The 18455-nt window shown below is 39.7% G+C and overlaps 1 protein-coding gene across 5 annotated transcripts in view; it reads left to right on the top strand.

The window, feature by feature from the left end:
* The window catches only part of PLCH1 (phospholipase C eta 1), a 246264-nt gene that overhangs the window by 111129 nt on the left and 116680 nt on the right, over window positions 1-18455 (top strand). The window lies entirely within an intron of this gene.

An 18455-nucleotide genomic window follows, 5' to 3' on the forward strand; every position in this document is an offset into this window, starting at 1 on the left:
ATGAGAAAAATGGGGCTCTCTGCTAAATATATGTTAGCTAAATTGTATTGGTGCAGATTATTAGTGTGACGGAAGGTGGTCAGATCTAAGCAGCTGGTTGAGGTGATTCCTTTTATCTTCTAAAAGTGAGCCACTGGTGGACTGAGGCAACATGACTGATTAAAGTTAACAGCCTCCTTTCGCCTAGACCATCCTACACTGCTCAGAAGATGGAGAGGTCAGAATCCCAAGTATAATAGATGCTAACATTCGACTCAGATCTGGCTTTGTTCTCTTGATCACTTAGGGTGATTTTATCTTGGTGTTAACTGAAAAAATGAAATTAATAAGCAGTCTCTGTGGGATTAACTGCAAGGGACCAAAGGACCTGGGAAAAACTTGCATACTTTTAGATAAAAAAACCTAACTAGAAGGTAAAGGAAAGTTAGATTTTGCTCATTACAAACTCTTGCTTAGGAAAGGATCTTCCATGTACTGCTTCAGATCACAGACTTTGGGGGAAATCAGTACATCTAATCTGGCTTTCAAGTAAGTAATGCAAAATGGTGATGCCCACTGTTAATGATTTCTGGAACATCAGTTGGTCATAGCCTATAGAAAGAGAAATGAACACGAAAGCTAAGAAAATCAGAATATACCATCTACATCTAGCCCTTTCACTGTAGCCAGGAGCACAGCCACTGACCTTTCCTAAGTATTAGTTTTACACTGGTTATTGCTTAGGAAATATTTCCAGGCCAGTGGCTTAAAGTTAAACTCTATACTCTCAAGTAAAACATTGCAAAGAGGTCCCCTTTATTCCATCAGCACTCAGTTCTATTCACCGAGTACTTATTCAGTGCTCACTATGTGTCAGGGACCATGGTGTAGAGTGGAATACACAAAGATTTGTACTACATACCTGTTTGCTTTTCATATTTAACTGTTTCCCTTGATTTCTATAGAATGCTGCAGAGCAGAGAATACAAAGATTTAAAAACAACAACAAAAGAAATAGTTCTTGCTTTGAAAGAGCTTGCACTTTGTTGGGGAAAGTAATGGGAATATGTAAATATATGCAAATTATATACAAAGCAAATTATTTTGGGAAATGGAACACTAACAGTTTGGGGAATCTGGAAAAACTTCTTGTAAGCCTTTAGGTAGCTCTTAAGCTGAGTCTTGAAAGGAATTTGAGATCCTAAGAGGCAGGGGTAAGGAGAGAGAGCCTTCAGACATGGCACTGGGAAGATGGGATGGTATTGATGGGGCAGCAAGGAGGCCCGTTTGGTTGGAGCATGGTGTACATGAGGCAGAGTCATGTTAGTTATGGCTGCAAGATGACTGGGGAGAGTTTGTGAAGGACTTTAAATGCCAAACAGGGGAATTTGTATTTTATTCAAGAGGTCATGGAGAGCCACTGAAGCTTTTTTTCCTCTCTTAAATCTTGCAGAAAGATTAAATGCTACCTTCAGAGTGAAAGGGAAACCAAAGATGGGGGTGATGAAGGAGTAGGAATAGGGACTGGACCTATGATTTCATCATAATAAGGAGCTACCAGATAAAGACATCTCTGCAACCAGTGCTGGGAGCAGTGGGAGCATATTTTGCTTCTGTCATGAAGTGGGGTGGTGTGGTGCCATGGGAGGAAATTGGATTTGGAGTCAGAAGACTTAGTTCAAATAGACAGTGAATCACTGTCTGTGGGATCCTGAGTAAGCCATTTAGTGTCTCTGAGCCCTATTTTTCTCATGTACAGTATTAAGTGAGGAGGTTGGATCCCATGACCTCTAAGTACCATCCTGGCTCCAATAATGATGAAAACAGCGCATGTGCACAGCACTTCAATGTTTAGTAAGTGTTTGCACGTATTTCATTTGATCCTCATGACAGTTTTGGGTTGGGGGTACTATTATTATCCTAATCTTACAGGTGAGGAAACTGAGACTGAGAGAAACTGACATACCTAGGGTCTGAGTACTTGGATATATAAATGTCCAAAGGGATACTTGAACTGGCATCTTCCTGACTCCAAGTCCGATTCTCTCTCTGTGTAACTAATTTATGACTAATATTGTTACTCAGATGACCCCATGAGGATTGCTCAGTCTCAGAGGACATTAGCAGTTGGACATTAACCTAGGGAGGTAGCTGGTGAGGAAGAAGAATTAGCTCCTGTAGCTAGGACTGAAGAAGATCAGATTTGGACATATAAGTTGGCTTCCCAACATCCTTCTCAGACACAGGGAGGTGACTGGCCTTCCTCTATTTGCAAACTCTCCTTTGATTTCCCTTTGGTGATATTCTGCATTGAGATGTTCCTTTTTTTCCTTTTGTTTAACTCCATTTCTTCAAAACATCAGGGGTGAATGGTTTTATCAGTTCATTCATTGAACACCTTACATCAACTAGATAACAACTCCTCCTGTTCAGAAAAGACAGTTATACATTTTTATAGCCAATTTCATAAGGCAGTGAGGCTCTCTGGAGTTAACCGGACTGCTCCTGGCTCCACAGACACATCGTCTGTTGCTTGGTGATAAACAAAGCTTTCCCAGCTTGCTGAGACTTGCCAGAGCTAGGGTTCATTGAATGAAGCATCCAATGGGGATGTGAAAGGAGATGTTGGGGGAGGACATCCTCTGGATTCCTACATTTCCCTCATTGATGCAGCTGTGCAGTAAGAGCCCAAGTGGAGGATGAGTCTGGGCGATGAGGGCTCTTAACAAGAATCTTCCATTGACAGAAATGTTGCTGCCCTTTAGTCATTTTCATTTTTGTCTGGCTCTCCATGGCCTCTTTTGGAGTTTTCTTGGTGACGATGTTGGAATGGTTTGTGATTTCCTTCTCCAGCTCATTTTACAGATGAGGAAACTGAGGCAAACAGGCTTAAGTGACTTGCTGAGGATCACAAAGCTAGTAAATGTTTGAGGCTGGATTTGAATTCATAAGTTCCTAACTCCAGGTCCAGGACTTGTGCACTTGGTGGCACCTAGCTGCCCGTGACAGAAACATAGTCCTTCCAAACTAATGGTCATAAGATCCTAGGTCTGGATCTGGAAGGAAACTAGGAAGCTGTGTAGCCCATTTTACAGATGAGGATACAGATGCTCAGGGAGGTTGGGACTTGTCCCGGGTCACACATATAAGAAAGCACCAGAGGCAAGGTTTGAACCAGATCCTCTGACTCTGGGATTGAGACTTTTCCCTGTCTACCATCTTCTTCCTCAGTACTCTCTTTTACTGCCTTTATGGTTAGACTGGGAACAAAAAGATGATTTGGTTGGCAGCATTTTAATAAGCCTAGTTCAAGAGAACTCCTAGTAAAATTACAATCCGTCACTTATTTTTATCACCAGAAGGAGAATATTTGCCTATTCCAGACCTCTGAAAAAATGAACAAAAAGAATAATCGTAGCCACTTGGCTTTTGTCATCTTAAGCTGCTGGTTTTGACGCTGATAATTTTCAGCACTGTTGCAGGGTGGTATTGTGGATATGTTGGTGGACTTTTAGTCAAAAAGATGTGAGTTCAGATCCTACTTCTGATTGCTGGCTGTGTGATCATGGGATGACATAACCACTCTCAGCCTGAGGCAGTTCTCTCCAGCTCAAAGCTTTAGAGGGACTATGATCTGTCTCAAAACAGAGAATTTTCACACCCAAATTTCAAGTCCTTGAGGTATTGATATCATTTTCAGCCAATTAATCATTAGCTGTTAGTCCTTGTGCTAGACTGTCTTTTATGTAGATGTATATCTGTCTAGAACCTTCAAAAAGCTTCAGTTTCCAACTTGGTCTCCAAGTGCCAGATTTGGGCCATGCTTTCTAGCTAATCTGTATTCCTCTGACCTTTCAGTGGAAAGTATTTGTCAATTCCCTTGAAATGGAAGACTGAGAACCAAGGACCAGAGGGGTTAATACTGACCAAAGACCTGCCATGTAAGAGTTCACTCTTGTCAAAGGTTTGGGAATCCCCAGACAGTGCTGTACTGAGCATACATTAAAGGATTAATGAATGAGTGTACTGATTAATCTATCACCTGTCTGATCATCAGGCAGTTGTCTATGATCTACTTTCATGCCATATTTTAATGCCCTGAGTTAAGTCATTGGGGGATTTCAACACATTTAGAAGTTCAACATTTCTTACTTTGTCAAATTATAAGACTAGTGATACATTTCATTAGCAGCTACTTTGGACTCAGTTGTCTTTACCCTCTTACCCTCCTTCCCGCTGGATAATGCACATCTTTTATCTTCTTGGTCTCACTCAATTGCTTAGTTTTATAGAACTGCAAGAAAAAGTACAATTTCCTGCTAATTGTGTCTTTTGATCTCCCTAAAAAGACCCCATGAGCCTGGGAAAGAAACCAGGGAAAAATAATAGCTTGCATTGAGATTGTAGCCTAAGGAATGTTCTGATTTTTTAAAATTAAACTATTTTATTTGTTTTCAGTGTTCAACAATCACTTCCATATATCTTAGATTTTTTTCCCCTTCCTCCCCCTCATTCCCTTCTCCCTCCCTACTCCCTCCCTGAGATGGCACACAATCTTATATAGGTTCTACACATACTTTCCTATTAAATACATGTTGCATAGAAGAGTTAAAATGAATGGGAGAAACAATAAAATAAAATAAAACAAAACATAATACAAAAGAAAATGGTCTGTTTCTACCTGCGATCAAATTCCATAGTTCTTTCTCTGGATATGGAAGGCATTTTGCCTCAAGAGTCCACTGGAAATTTTTTAAATCCATGCCTTTCAATGAAGAACTAAGTCTACCAAAAAAATTCCTCTCACACTGTCATTGTTGCTGTGTACAAAGTTCTCCTGGTTCTGCTCCTTTCACTCAGCATCAGTTCACACAAGTCTTTCCAGATTCATCATTTCGTATAGCACAGTAGGATTGCATTACATTCATATACCACAACTTGTTCAGCCATTCCATTCCCCAATTGATGGACATCCCCTTGATTTCCAGTTTTTGGCCAGCAGAAAGAGAGCTGCTATAAATATTTTTGTACATATGGGACCAAGAACATTTTGACTGAAGATACTATAAACCATGACCATCAAAAATCTTTAATGTCATGGCCATTATGGTGTATGTAAGTAATCACTTAAATTGATTAGGATTAGATTAGTTTCAATGTGTGCTAGATGGGAAGGACATTCATTCATTCATTCATTCATTCATTCATTCATTGTTATCACTGCTCAGTGTTAAGATTACATGAATTTTTCATTAGGATTTTACATCTCTAGTCTGTAGAGCAGGAAGAGCAAATGTGGGCTTGGGGGAAGCATACAAAATATCATATTTATATAAAATTGTCTCACCATCTGGAAGGAGAGTTGGAGACCAAGCATGACTGTAGAGGTTAATTTTGTGCAGCTGGAATGACTCTGGTTGTGGGATGGGATGAGTATTCCTTTCTTTTGATGACTATACATCATTGAACATCAAGCCAGAACAGATTCCCAGGAGTGGGAAGTGGAGGGAGGAGGTTCCATCCTTTCAACCCTTTTCCATGGCAGCTGCTGCTGCTAATGGAGCATTTGCACTTGACCCTTAAAGAACTGAAGAAGAATCTTATTGAGGTGATTGCTACAGAGATTTGGGGACTAGGGAACTTATAGGCTTTCCAGTGTTGCAGTAGGGTCACTCAGCTGATGTCATGCTGAGAAAACAGAGCCTGTTTTCACTAACATTAGACCAGGAAGACCCGCCTATTCCCTTAAACCAAGAAAATGGACTTAGTTGATAGCAATTTGAAAGATAAAAAAACTGATTTACCCTAATGTTCCCTTATTAATAAGCCTGTTGCATCTCAGATCTATTGAAGATCATTTCTCTTGGGTCTTCCTGGCCATTGTCTATTAGAATACCTGCCAGGTAAATCCTAATGGGAAAGGACAACCTTGAAATTAGAAGAGGGATATATAAACTGCGGCACTAATACAGTGTTGGTGGAATTGAGAACTGATCCAACCTTGAGGTTGAAGAAAGAACAATTTGAACTATGTTCAAAGGGCTATACCACTGCTAGGTCTGTATTCTAAAGAAATAAAAAAAAGGCTTGGGGGGGGGCGCAGGAATTATTTGTACAAAAATATTTATAGCAGCTCTTTGTATGGTAGCTAAGAATTAGAAATTGAGGAGATGCCCATCAACTGGATGGCTGAACAAGTTGTTGTATATGAGTGGGATGGAATACTATTGTGCTATATGAAATGATGAGCAGGATGATTTCAGAAAGACCTGGAAAGACTTACATGAACTGAAAATAAATGAAGTGAACAGAACCAGGAGAATGTTGTACACAGTAATAACAATATTGTATGAGAAAGAACTGCAAATAATTTGGCCATTCTCAACGATACCATGATCCAAGACAATCCCAAAGGACTCATGATGAAAAATGCTGTCCACCTCCAGAGAAAGAACTAACATCTGAATTCAGACTGTAGCATACTATTTTTTCACTTTCTTTCTTGTTTTTTTTTTTTTTTTGGTTCAAGTCTTCTTGCGCAAAATGACTAATATGAAATGTTTTACCTGATTGCTCATGTGTAGCCTACAGCAGATTTCTTACCATCTCAGGAAGAAGGGAGGGAAGAAAGGGATAGAATTTAGAACTCCAAAAGAAATCAATGTTAATGTTTGTTTTTGCATGTAATTGGGGAAAAATAAAATATTTTTTTTAAAAAGAAGAGAAATGTATAATGAAACCCAGGTACTCCTAGGGGAAATTTCTTGTTGGTGCATATCTTGTAAGAAATTACTTCCATGCAGTTAGGATGGATTATTCATAACAATTCTGAAAATAGAAGATATACATTTATTATGAAAGAAAGATGGCTCTTCTCATCCTGGTCAGGTCTCAGCCTCACTGGAAACCACTGGACTTTCCAACTCTAGAGGCTGGAGGAGGGCAGAGAGAAAATACATGTGAGAATGAAAGTGTGAGAGAATGAATTGATGAATATGTTAATTACTCCTCTACTCACAAGAAGACTTTTATCCACATCTGCCTACAAAGGAAGTGAGGAACTACTCTATTTTCTTCTCCAAAGAAAAATATCTAATTTGGGGGCATCTAATTGAAGCTTAAACAGTGACTGTGAGACTTACTGCTAATGACGGAAGGATTGAATAGTTTACTGGTTAGAGGAGAGTATCCGTGTTCATGAAACTCCCATTTGGGAGATTTTGTCTCTGTGTTTCTCCTTCTCTCAGGGAAACAAATAATTGGATTTATATGAAATAAATCTGTAAAGCTTTAGGTTGCTTGGAAATATTCCTAAAAGGATGGCAGTCTGTAAAAGATAAGGAATTTTGCCCAGGCTATTTAAGGATAAGCAAAGGGACTTTTCTGTAAGCAAATCTGAGATGACTCAAAAGTCAGGATAAACAAATGATAGTGAATATGGAGGAACACTTCGTCTTCTTACTGATTAAAATGCTGATGAGCCCAGAGAAGAGGCAAGAAAAAGGGATGCTGAGATGCTACTCCAAAAGCGAGAATTTAATTGAGTTTAATAAATAGTTATTAAGTGGTTATTGTGAACAAGGTGCCTCCAGAGACAAACATGAGACAGTGCATGGTGTCAAGGTGACTCTGATGTACTGAAATGTAAATGGACAGAGAAAGAACAGTCAAATCATGCTGTGCTGTCAATGGATGCTAGGCAGGCTGGGTGGTGGCAGACGTGAACACTTCAGATAAGACATGCTCCTTGTCCTCAGAGAGCTTATGGTCCAACAGAAGATAAGACACATCAGTGAGCATGGATGCTTCTCCAAGGCAGGAATTCTAGTGGCTTTTTCTTGGTCTTCCCAGCGCATAGCATGACACCTAACATGTAGTAAGTGCTTTGACTTAATGTGATGTGATGTGATGCAATGTGAGGTGATGAGAGGGGCAAAATGAATTTGGAAGATGAGAGCAAAGATTGTTACCAATCTGGGTGATCGTAACAGATTTTATGCAGGAGGGAAGGTATTTTGGGTTGAGTTTTAGAAGATATTTAATTATATTTCACATATTTCACATATATGATATTCTACAGGATTTGGAAGGATTCTGTGAAATTACTAAAAGCGTCCCTCTGCTACCTTGTGAATTAGCTTGTTGAAATTTTCTCTGAGGGACTTAGTAGAAGGTGGTACAAAATTGTGGAAGGCATATTAGGATCCAAATGGATAAAAAAAACAAGCTGGCATGAAATAATGGAATGGAACTCTCCCTGAATGATCCGGAAACAAGATGATATTAAACAAAGATGCTTCTGGGTGATTGATTCAGAATCCTAGAGATTTAATTACTTAAATAGTGAGATATGAACCTCAGTCATTAACCATGTCCTTATCACAGACTTAGAAGGAGAAGAAGTCCTTCAAAGCCCATTAGTCCAATCCCCCCAGATATCATGGCTAGCATTTATAGAATGCTTTTAAGGTTTGCAGAATACTTTCAAGTGTTTTTCATTTGCTCCACATAGAGGGTAAGTTACTTGCTCAAGTTCACACAATTATGAAAGTGCCAGAAGCTAGATCTGAACCCAGCAACCCTGACTCTAGAGCCAAGGCTCTTTCCTTAAGGAGGTTGTTTGACTGTAAGAAGACAATAGCCTGATGTGATGTTGAGGTGTTACATGAAGCATGTTCTTTGGAAGAGATATAGCCCATCTTTTGGGTTGATGCCAACAGATGATAGATATCCCCATATGCCAGGCAGAGGCCAGGAATAAACTATAATCTTAACCCCTTAATTTTTTCTTCTCAGTCTGTGTGGTGAAGGTAGAGAGTTCAGGAATGGCAGGCCGATTTTAAAAATGCATTTTTGGCTTTACAGTCTGCTGTCATGAGAAGAGTATAAGCTGCTAGGATATACAATGTCATAGTCAAAGGATAGATCTATCCTGGCTGTGTGACCTTGGGCAAGTCATTCCAGTGACAAGGTGCCCCAGACATCTCTATGATGAAGTAGCCCAGCTAGTGCTGCTTGGCCCTGGTGGGACTCCTCATTTGGGAGGTGACATCTCAAATATAGTCCCAGTCCCTAAGGATACCATATTTATCAGATTATTCATCAAATCCCCCTGGAGCATAAGCTGAAATTCCGTGAAAATCACTGTGTAACTGAGGTCATACAAATAAACAAAATCTTAAAATGCTGTATCAATAGCAGATTTCATTGTTGCATTTACTATGACAGACTAGATGCTTTCTAATCCCAAACTGATGAGCCGCTTATCTGTAGCAACGTCCAAACTCTACTATACCCCCAGGAATTTAGACACACTCTGGAACTGTCTTGCCAGAGTATTCTAAGTTTAGATCTGTACGAAGATACTTAAGTGAAACCTACCATTTCAAAATGTTGCTATGTCTTAAAAAAATATCACTTCCAGTTCTCTTGGAGTTTAGAGTTGTTAGTGAAGGTTAGTACCTCTAGATCTGAATTAAAGGGGTTTGGAGTGTGCTTCCTTCCCCATTAGTGAGAAAGGCGGAGGAGTACAGTGGAAATGACCCTGAAATTGGAGTCAAAAGACCTGGGGCTCAGAGACTGACTTTGCTGCTTACTACCTTGTATGACCTTGGATGAATCACTTAACTTTTTGAACCTCATTTTCCTCAAATGAAGGAGCTGAATTATATGTCCTTTAAGGTTCCCTCTGGCTTAAAATCCTTGAGCCTATGATCCTAAGTCTCAACTTCACTAAACTTCAGTTTCCTCATTTGTAAAATGCAACTAATAATCTCACTAATGTCTGCCTCACAGAGTTATTGGTACAGGGCTTAACTTTAATGAGTTCTGTTTATAGAGAGCTTTGTGAACTTTGAAAGGCCACCTTGATGCAAATGGTTCTTGTTGTCAGGTTTCTTTGTGCTCAGAGTAATAGCAGATGTGGGTTGGTGATTTGGTCTGTGGGCACAGAATGAGAAATGAAGATCCATCACTGCCAGAGGAATCAAATACAAGTGGATTTAGTTAGCATTTGGGTGATGGAGCCCACGCAATCGATCCACAAGCCTTGGCGAAGATACTGGAAGGGTTTGCCATTGCTTTCTCCACCTCATTTTATAGATGAGGTAATTGAGGCAATCAAGGTGAAGTGACTTGCTCAGGGTCACACGCTAGTAAATGTTTGGCTGAGGCTGGAATTAATCTCAGGAACATGAGTCTTTCTGACTTCAGGCCCAGAGCTCTATCTACTGTGTCACCTAGAGACCTTCTGTATCTCTGTAGAGTCATATGTACTCTATGTATCATCCGGTACTTTTATAATAGTATATTTAGATTTCACCTTTCCCATCTATAAGGTCTGATTTTTCTCCCCTAACCTTCTTCACTATACTCTATTGTCTCCTTTTTCTGATATACTTAGAAATAAAATACTGGGGAAAGGGTGGCTGTATTGCTGTAACATCATACTACGGTAATCACATAAATGTGGATCCATTTAGCATTTGGGTGATAGAACCTAGACCTGCATTTCTCAGTCAATCCATGAGCATTTATTAGGTATCTACTGTGGGCAAGGCACTGTGCTAGGTGATGGAAACACTGGACACCTCACTCTGTTTGAGGGAGCTGCAAGGAGAAGGGGGCAGAGAAATGCCTGAAACTGTTTCTGCCCTGAGGCAGATGACAACCTGGTCCCTACCTTTCCAGGGGCATTTTTTCATGCTGAAATCAGAATGCACTTGTTAGTAAATCTCTGTCCTCTTGGACCCACCTTTATTCAAATTGATTTCCATCATCATTAGAAAGAATTGAAGCCTTGAATGATTCCATGGGAGTTGGCTATAGGATTTTTAGATTTAGGACGGCCAGCACTCAGATCATCCAGATGTTTTGCTCAATCACCTAGTTATAGGCAGCAGAGTGGGCATGTGAGAGAAGACAAAGCCAGCGCTAGGAGTGTGGGAAGGGCAGGTTTGCATCTGTTATTAATTGACTGACAAGTAGAGGTACTTTTGGTTGTGTCATTTGGAAAGCCTGTGGGTTTTAGGATGATAAACGGGGCAAGATGCCCAGAGCATTTCCAGAATTGGAGTTAGTTCAAATCTCTGGACTCAGAAATAAGCATTCACATGCAAACAAAAATCACAGTCTGTGTCCAGAGAGAAGCCACAGATGGTTGCTTGGGGGACAAAAGAGATTTCTACACGGAGAGACCATATATTCCATATTCTGTAGTTCAGGCAGCAACTTTAATTTTTTTATTGATATTTTTAATTTTTATATCATCTACATTTTTAATGCATATCTCCTTCCCTCCCAGAGGATCATCCTGTATAACAAAGAGGAAACAAAAAGAAAAAACCCAGCTCATCAAACCTAACTGTTGCGTCAAAAAGGCTCACAATATATAGTGTTGCATATCCATTGTAGCCTGTCTCTGCAAAGAAGTTGAGGGGAGAACAGGATTTAAGTCTTATACAAAAAATGGAATGAAGTCCTTCTAGATTGCCTGTATTTTTCTTGGTAATTTGAGTAGGGAAAATTGTGATTATGGATGAAGGGAAAGGGTGTTCCATTGACTGGTGAAGGGGGCTATAGAATAATGGAACAGAGCAAGAAGGGGACTTGGTGCCCCCCACAGTCTCTTCCTTTTACAGAAGGAGTGAACAGAGGCCCATAAAATTGAAGAGTTGAAGGTACCTCAGGAACTTGTCCACCCACTCTAAAGTACCTGCCAAGTATTGGTGCAGCATCATGCGATGGCCTCCAGTGAAAGGAAACCACTGCCTCTTAGAACAATCTGTTCCACATTGAAGCAGCCCTCTGACATTAAAACTAAATTTACTCCTTTGGGGAGTCTACATTGCCCCTCCCCAGCAGCCCCTGGTTCTGCCCCCAGTACCAAATGGAACAAGCCTGTGCCGTTTTCCATACAATAACCTTTTGCATGCTTAAAGACTTCTCATTTCCCCTTTGACTCTTCTTTCTCTCAGGATTAATATACCCACTTATTTCCATTAATTTTTGCCTCATCAGGGCCTAGTGCCGTGGTACCATCATCCCCCCAATCCTGGAGGCTATGCCTCTTTTAATGTGGCCTAAGATTGTACTGACTTTCGTTTTTGATGGCTACATCACCCTGCTGACCCTTATTGAGCTGGAAGACCACCATAGCCCCCATTTCATAACCCCCATCTTTTTCAAAAAAATTAGTCTATCCATGCCTCCTCAAACTCGTACTTGTAAAATTGATTTTTTTTTTTTACCTAGGAACAAGATCTTACATTTGTCGCTAGTGAATTTAATTTTATTAGATTCAGCCCAATCTAAGCAGCTAGGTGCCACAGAGGACAGAGTTCTGGGCCTGGAGTCAGAAAAGTCCCAGATCAAATTTGGTCTCAGACATTTACTAGCTATGTGATCCTGGGTTAATCACTTAACCTCTGTTTCCCTCAACTGTAAAATGGGGATAATAATAATACTTACTTCCCAAGGTTGCTGTGAGGATTAAGTGAGATGTTGGTAAAGTGCAGTGACTGGCATATGGTAGTCACTTAATAAAGGCTTATTTCCTTCTTTTTTTCCTTTTTATTTCCTTATTTTTTTTTTTTTTGCTTCCAAATATCCTATCTAGCCCAGTTGTTCTTAAACTTTTTGGTCTCAGAATCCCTTTACACTTTTAAAAGTTATTAAAGACATTTGAAAAAGTTTAAAAACTGCTGAAGAGTTGTTGTTTATTTGTTACATCTATTTGCCATATTAGAAATGATGTACGAGTATGAAAATCATTTTGATATTATGGGCCCCCCTGAAAGGTCTCCGGGACCCTGAAGAAGTCACTGAACCTTACTTTGACCACCTTGCTTTAGCTGGTCAATATTATTCTTTGGGAGCCCAATTGTCAATCAACATGATTTATTTTTCACTGCTTCTTTTCATCTGCACATTTAATGAACAAACCATCTAAGTCACTGATGCAAACATTAAATAATGGAGGGCTACGCCTAGATTCCTGGAGCACTCCCCTGAAGACCTCCTGCCATGATGACAATGTTCTCTTTGTGTCTAGCTATATGACCAATTTGAAATAGATCTGATTGAATTATGGTCAAATTAATATTTCTTCATCCAGAAATATGAAATACTTCATTATTAAAAGCTTTGCTAGAATCTAGGTAAATTATATTCAGAGTATTATCCTCATCGTTCGTCACAAAAAGGAAATGAGGTTCATCAGTCATAGTGTGTCTTGACAAAGCCAGATTTGCTCTTTGTAACCACGGCTTGTCTTCCTAGATGGTGATCAATCATTTCCTTAATAATCCATCCTATAATTTCCCTAGGAGTCAAAGTCAAGCTCACTTACCTATAGTTTGAAGATTCTTCTTCTTCTTCTCCTTTTTCTCCTCCTCCTCTTTCTCTTTCTTTTTCTTCTTCCTCTTCATCATCATCCTTGTTGACTCCTCCTCCACCTTTTTCTTCATCATCATTGTTGACTGAGTCCTCCTTCTGTCCATTTTCCATTTCAGATGACTTATTCAAGGTCCCACAGATGCATTGTAAGAAGTGTTGAGCCTGACTAGGAGTACTGGTCAGAAGGAAAATGATAAGTAGGAACAGGACTGATTAAATGTAGAGGGCAGTGGATAACTAGTAGTTTAATTTATTTTCTGAATATTTAAAATGACAACATCCCCCTCTGACAAGCCAGTCTAATAATAATGATTATGATAACCGTTATTATTAGGCTAGCTTAAACTTCTGTTCACAAAATGAAACCTTGTTTCCTGTTACCTGGGTGGCCCAAAGATAGACAAGAAGTAAGGTAATTAAAACAAGCCATTAGTTGGCAGCTTCAAATAGACACTCTAACCTTTCAAATTTTACAAATCAGTTCCCAGGTCCTAGCAAAGCTTTTCTGTCTATATTCTTTAGTCCTTTTATTTGAACGATTTAATAGTTCCTTAAAAGCCACATGGGAGAAGAGCCCAAATGAATGGTGATGAGTGATGTGGATACTCTACCCCCTCCATTTCTGGGTTGGTGATTTGAAAGATTTGTTTAAATCTACTGAACTAAGAAGAAAAAGACAGCAAAGAGCCCTCTCTCCCTCTTCCCATAGCTATAAAAAGGAGCTCTTTTGATTTGTGCTTTTAATTATGGAAAAAAAGTAATCTTGTTATCTCCACTGCTGGCTGCAATGCTGCTGGGTGCTCAACTCTAGAATCCTACCTGAATTAACACAGTAAAATGGTGGCCTCCCCAACCCTCCAAAAATGAATGATGTTAAGATGTGTGGGTATTTCAAAACAAAAACCAAATGAAAGCAAAACATGCTTTTTTTTTTTGGTAGCAGTAGAGACTTAGAATTTGGACTGAATTTGAATAATATTAACCCTTTAAAGATCCAAGTGACGCTGACATATTTTGATGCTTTACATGCTTGGGAGGTTGGCTTATCCTGAAACCTTGTTTCCTACAAGGTGCTATGCTGCTTGTACAGGAACAACTCATGGCCTGCCCATCAGTAGAACAAGTGCTTAAGTGATCTCTCAGTGATGATCATCTCTGCTTGTCCTGTTACAGTTTCCTGCCTGGTTCACCTTGGCATAAGAGGTATACATCTTTAGGATGACTGGGCAAAGAGAAGGCTTTGGGTTCTTTTCAAAGCTAATGGGCTCTTGTCAGGTTTGAACCTATGACCTTGAGCTCATTAGTACCAAACACTAATGCACAGAGCATACTGTCTCAAATTTTTCAGAATAATAGAGAAGCAGAGATTTACTGAGCTCCCTTTCTTCACTAAAAATAAACAGAATTTCTTATTGCAGAGTTCAGGTGCTGCTGTCAACTATTCACAACCAGTTCCCTTTAAAGGTCCAATTCTCCATACCGGATTATTTCTTATTATTCTTCAGTAGAGAATGTTTAGAGAACCTGAGAAACTCAGGATATTCATGCTCCTTACTGGCCAGTAATATCATCATATATGTATTGTAATAATGTGGAAATACCCAAGAATTGGCTGAGGCATCAAGGAAGTTATCGGGAGTTTGAAAAATCTCCTTGTTAACAAATTGAGAATTCACATACAAATAATTGTATCTTTAAAATTTATACATATATGCTATATAGTATATATATTTTAGAGCTTTATTAGTGCCTTTTGTTTTTAACACTAATCATTTCTTAGGATATTCCCTGACACATTTGAAACTCCTTTTGTATAACAAAGAAAAACGATTCTGCCAAATAGACTAACAAAATGATCATATCTGAGAGCATATGCAGCACTGGGTATCCATAGTCCCCCGCCTCTCTACTGAGAGAAGGGAGCATGTTTCATCCTTTCTTCTCAGGGACTTAGGTTAGTCATTACAATTAATGTGAGTTCAACTGGTTTATTTCCCTCAAGTTTCCTTTACTTGTGAACTAGGTACTAGCAACCCCATATTACAGATGAAATAGGTGAGGACCTACGAGGTTAATTGATTTGTTGGTCACAAAGCTAGAATGTGTGTGAGGCAAGATTCACATCCAAGACATATCTGAATCCAAATCTGATCTCTTTCCACTATACCATGTGGTTGCTCTGGTGCTATCCTTTATGGATCCCCTTCTTCCACTTGTGCTTCTCCATTCCCACAGTTTCAGTAACTGACAAAATTGGACTCATTGTGTGCATATTGTTGTTCAGACTCTTTTGGCTTTCCTCTGTATCATTTGATCCAAGCGTTTCCGTGTTTCTCTAAATGCTTCAGTTTTGTCATCTCTTTTGACCCAATAATGTCCTATTACAGTCATATACTGTAATTTGTTAGCTGCTCTCCTGTTGACTGGCATTAGGCAGTTAGATGGCACAGTATAACCATTGAGTTGGAGAGCTGGAGAGTTGGACCTGGAGTCAGGAAGACCTAAGTTCAAATTTAGCTTTAGATATTTAATAGTTGTGTGTTCCTTGGCTAGTCAATTAGCCTCTATCTGCCTCAATTTCCTCTTCTGTAAAAAGTGGGAATTATTACAGCACCTATCTCCCAGGGTTGATATAAGGATCAAGTGAGATGTTATTTGTAAATTGCTTGGCAAACCTTAGCACAATATATTGTTGCTACCTATTATTATTGATAATAATAAAATAGTTTAAAAGTTTTCCAAACAGTTTTTTCTTTGGTTAATAGAGTGTACATTTGACGTCTATATAGTGCATCTTCCAAACGTGATGTTGAAGGTGAATTCTTTAAGGGACACCATCCTCTAGCTTTGTTGAAAGACTCCTGTTTGCTCAAATGTCTTTAAAGGGGAGACACAGTGAGACAGAAAGTGAGTGTTGTTTCAGGATTGAAGGTAGTTGGAAAAAATCCCATGTCTGAGAGTGCCAAGTCTAGTTAAGGTAAGTAAGTAAGTGGATCAGTTGGGAGGAGAGAGTGGCTTGGTTGCCAAGGGAACACTCTCCTGATTGGAATAAAGACAATGTTTTATACAGACTGAAAGCACAGTTACGGGCTGTGAATACCAATGGATTTCCACCCAGCTTTTCTAAGACTGGACAAAGAAATGATCTGACCTGGGAAATTGTTTGTAACCTTTGGGGGTGGGGCTTGGGATACATTAGGATTATAACATCATACATCTAAACCTAGAAGGGGATGTCGAGTTTATCTAGTCCACCCTCCTCATTTTATAGATGGGGAAGCTGAGGCTCAGAGATAGGAAATGACCTGCCCAATGTGAGGTGATTAGTAAACGCCAGAGGGGATATTTGAACCAATGTCATCTGATAACAGTCAGCACTCTTTCTCCTCGACCATGCTGCCTTCCATTAAAATCAAGTGTGTAGTTCTTTAAAATAATAAATTTAAAGCTGGAAGGTCCAAGACCTTAATTTCACAGAGGATGAAACTGAGTCCCGAAGAGGCTAGCTTTCTTGACAAGACCACACGGATAATGTGTCAGAGATGAGAAAGGCATCCAGGTGCTCTGATACCAGAATTAGTACTTGCTCCATCATGACATTTTAAGCTGTTCAACAAGAGATGTACAAATAGGCATTATGTAGAAAATGCAGTTTGTTATTTGTTAGATTTTCATGGAGCTGCTGGCAATCCTGAACATCTTCTGGCCACCTCCTTGGCAGGGACAATTTCATTTTAGGCTTTGCAATCCCCAGACACAGTGCCTGGCAAACACTAGTGCTACTTAATTGAATAAATGCCACTTGGTTGATTTTGTACAAGAACTCCCTCAGGTATAGCAAGCCTTCAGCTCTCACCTTCACTCTTTAGACTAATCCCTTGCTTCCTGGGGAACTCACCTCCCAGGACTTATTGGTCTCCCCAGTCGTTGGTGCTCTGGAGGTGGCTTTTAATGTATATGTTACATTATCATGTCCCCAGATGAAATGACCCCCTATCCTTAAGCTTACATTCTACATTAGGTGGGGATTGTTTTCTTGTCTTTGCATCCCCAATGCCTGGCAAATAGTGGGCACTTAAATGTTTCTTTTACAAGGAATGGTTTTACCAATCTGATCACTCAGATCATCAAAAGTTCATAATGTGAAGACTTTTTTCTTTTTAGTACAGCTGCTCTGCTTGCTAATAAAATGCTCCAATGGATCAGGAAATAACTTGAGGAAAAACTCTCAGATTTTTTTAAAAAAATGGACATCTTTTCTTTTTACATCACCTAAATTTATCCCTCTTGCTTACCTTGTCATTATCTACAGATTTTTGACTTTCATCATAAAAATCAGCAAAATAGATTTTTAAATGCTCGTTGCAAAAGTACATCACCTGCAGGCATGGATTAAGTGCCAATTTGCATGCGACAAGGGAGAAGTCAAGTGCTGGGCACCCTAAGAATCAGAGAAAGGAGACAAATGTATTTGAAAACCCTCTTCCCTGATCAGTTCAAGCTACTGGGTACAGGCTCCCTGGAAAGAACAGCTGCTTAAAAGCAGGGTTGATGGGGGCTAGGCGGAGGAATGGATCAGGGTGTTAGAATTTGGAACCTTGCCAGAATCAAGGTTGTTGACTTCTTGTAACAGACTGGAGGTGTGGGTTGGCAGGGGTTGGAATAGGGAGCTTGGTGAACCATAATGTCACCCCACAGCCAAGTCTGAGGATTTTCAGTCTGTGTTCACTGTCTGGCAACTTCAGTGTTTTCAGCAATGGGGAACAGTACTTGTCGGATAGGCTAAAAATATATGTATTTTTTGTCTGCCAGGAGATTACTGAGCCACATCTGGATTTTTCTTGTAGCTGAAATGGCACTCTCCTGGTTGGTCCCTGCCACTATGAAATGATAAGAAACCCAGCTAATTCAGTCAGACTAGCCAAAACAGGGTAACCACTAGTTTTAATTGTGTGACTCAGCCCAAGCACATTTTGAACGTAATGGGGACTATAATCACAAACTGCCACTCTGATTATTTTCAGATAGCTGTATTGAGTGACCACTGGAAAAAAAGACAAACAAACGAATCTGCCCTCTTA

The sequence above is a fragment of the Notamacropus eugenii genome, chromosome 6 (genome assembly GCF_028372415.1).
Source record: "Notamacropus eugenii isolate mMacEug1 chromosome 6, mMacEug1.pri_v2, whole genome shotgun sequence".
Classification (NCBI taxonomy): Eukaryota; Metazoa; Chordata; class Mammalia; order Diprotodontia; family Macropodidae; genus Notamacropus; species Notamacropus eugenii.